General features: G+C 51.7%; 1 pseudogene; it reads left to right on the top strand.

Moving 5' to 3' along the window:
* The first annotated feature begins 499 nt into the window (after positions 1–499).
* Positions 500–638, top strand: LOC119313345 (annotated as a pseudogene).
* The last annotated feature ends 2,162 nt before the right edge of the window (positions 639–2,800 follow it).

Below are 2,800 nucleotides of genomic sequence, written 5' to 3'. Positions count from 1 at the left end.
TTCCATCGCACAAGCTTCCGCCATGGCATCCTCCAGCTCATCCAACTCCACCCTCACCGGCCAAATTACCGAGAAGCTCACCCACACAAACTTCATCCTCTGGCGCACGCAGATCACGCCGCAGCTCAGAGGCGCGGGCGTCTATGGCTACGTTGACGGCAGCACGCCGGAACCAGCCAAGACCGTCGTCACCAAGGACAAGGACGGGAAGGAGACGGCCGCACCAAACCCCCTTCATCCGATCTGGTTCCGGGAAGATCAGCAGGTACTTGGTTATCTTCTGAACAATCTTTCCAAGGAGGTACTCGTGCAGGTGACCTCGATCTGCCGTGCACACGAGCTCTGGACAGTGCTGGCGAACATGTTTTCGTCCTAGTCATTGTCTCGCATCAACAACATCCGCGTCGCCCTTGCGAACGCACAGAAGGGAAACCAGTCCGTTGTGGCCTTCTTCGCGCACATGCGCTCCCTCGCCGACGAGCTTGCTGCTGCAGGCAAGCCACTCGACGACGACGAGCTCATCTCCTACATCACGGCCGGCCTCGACATGGAGTATCAACCCCTCGTCTCCGCCCTCGACGCCCGCACTCAGCCGATCACCCTTGATGAATTGTATGCTCAGATGAGCAACTTCGATCAAAGGGTGGCGCTGTTCCAGGGCACAAACTCTGGTGGTGGCGGCTTCAAGTCTTCTGCTAACGCTGCTATGCGTGGCCGAGGTGGTGGCTCACGCTACCGCGGGCCAACCCGCGGCAAGGGAAACAACAGCAACAACACCCGCGACGACCGCGGTGACCGCGGCGACTCTTGCGGCAGTGGTGGCCGGCCCTCCTACACCAACAACAGGGGCGGCCGCCGCAACTCCTCCAACAAGCGCCCCTATGCCGTACGATGCCAGATCTATGGCAAACCCGGCCACACAGCAAAAGACTGTTGGTACAGGTTTGATGATGACGGTGACTCGTCCTCGGATGAGAAGGTGGCCGGGGCAGCTGATGGCTCATATGGAGTAGACACAAACTGGTATGTGGACATCGGTGCAACCAACCACATCACTGGTGAACTCGAGAAGGTGACCATGCGTGAGAAATACCGCGGGAAAGACCGCATCCACACTGCCAGTGGAGAAGGTATGAAGATTCGTCACGTTGGTCACTCAATTATTAATACCCCTCATAGAAAAATTCACCTTCGAATTTTTTTGCATGTCCCTAGTGCTCATAAAAACCTTCTCTCCGTTCATCGTATTGCTATTGATAATCATGTCTTCCTTGAGTTTCACCCCTTCTATTTTTTGATCAAGGATCAGGCAACGAAGAAGGTGCTTTACCGAGGTGGATGCGTTCGCTGGCTCTATCCTTTGATTCCGGAGATTAGAAGGTTCAATAAAAAAGTTTTCAGTGCCACCAAGCTATCTTCAGCACGGTGGCACGATCGATTAGGGCATGCAGCTTTTCCTTTAGTTGAACGTTTGCTTAGGAAAAATAAACTCTCATATGTTGGAGAGCATAATGTCGAAACAATTTGTGATTCATGTCAGAAAGCTAAAAGTCATCAGTTGCCGTATTCATTTTCCACTAGTATTTCTACCAAACCTCTACAACTCATTTTTTCTGATGTTTGGGGACCTGCCCCCTCTTCTGTTGGTAGACATACATACTACGTGAGCTTCATTGATGATTTTAGCAAATTCTCCTGGATTTACCTTCTCAAGAAAAGATCCGACGTGTTTCAAGTCTTTCTCAACTTCCAAGCTCTCGTTGAACGAAAGTTTGACACCAAAATCATCGCCCTCCAATCTGATTGGGGAGGTGAATATGAGAAGCTAAACTCATTTTTCCAAAAACTTGGCATATCTCATCACGTGTCATGTCCGCATGCCCATCAACAGAATGGGTTTGCCGAGCGCAAACACAGGCACATCGTAGAAGTTGGCCTTGCTCTCTTGACAAGAGCATCCATGCCACTTAAGTTTTGGGACGAAGCGTTCCTTACGGCCGTTCATCTCATAAATATGTTGCCTAGTCGTGTCATTAATAATGATACACCCACCGAAAGACTCCTTCATACCAAACCTGACCACAACTCTCTTCGAGTATTTGGCTGCGCTTGTTGGCCCAATCTTAGACCATACAACAACCGCAAGCTCATGTATCGATCAAAACAGTGTGTCTTCATCGGATACAGTGCACAACATAAAGGAGTCAAGTGCCTTGATGTCTCCACTGGTCGCGTATACATCTCACGTGATGTTGTTTTTGATGAAACCAAATTCCCCTTTGCTGATCTTCATCCCAATGCCGGCGCACTCCTTAGGAAAGAAATTCTTCTCCTACCATCGCATCTTTCCGGTATTGATCATGGGGGAGAAAATAATTGTGATGATCATACGTTGACTAATCCTCATAACCCTGTGCATGAGTATGATGATGCAGATGCAGCAGCCGATGGTGAAGAAAACAGTGGAAAAATCGTTGAAAATGATGAAGAAATCAGCTTAAACAGGCAACATTTTATGTGTCAAAATCTGGGAGACATATCCTCCTCGGGATTGGAGCAGCAGCAGTTTGGCAGCGAATCCGCTCCGGGATCCGTGCGGCAGCAGGGCGGCGGCAGCTCAGAAACCGCGTCGCCTGCGCCTGCGCCCACCAGGAGTCGCGGCAATGACTCCGACGCCGCCACGTGGTCGCCACCGACCGGTCCAGACACTCCATCGGGCCCGCGCCAATTTGGTCCCCTCACGCGGCAGGCCTAGAGCCGCTGGCCCGCGAGTGGGCCTCGCTGCTACGCGCGCCGCCAG

The sequence above is a fragment of the Triticum dicoccoides genome, chromosome 5B, assembly GCF_002162155.2.
Source record: "Triticum dicoccoides isolate Atlit2015 ecotype Zavitan chromosome 5B, WEW_v2.0, whole genome shotgun sequence".
NCBI classification, from domain to species: domain Eukaryota; kingdom Viridiplantae; phylum Streptophyta; class Magnoliopsida; order Poales; family Poaceae; genus Triticum; species Triticum dicoccoides.
Note: the sequence above shows the minus strand (reverse complement) of the source record. Positions and strands in the feature narration are given on the sequence as shown.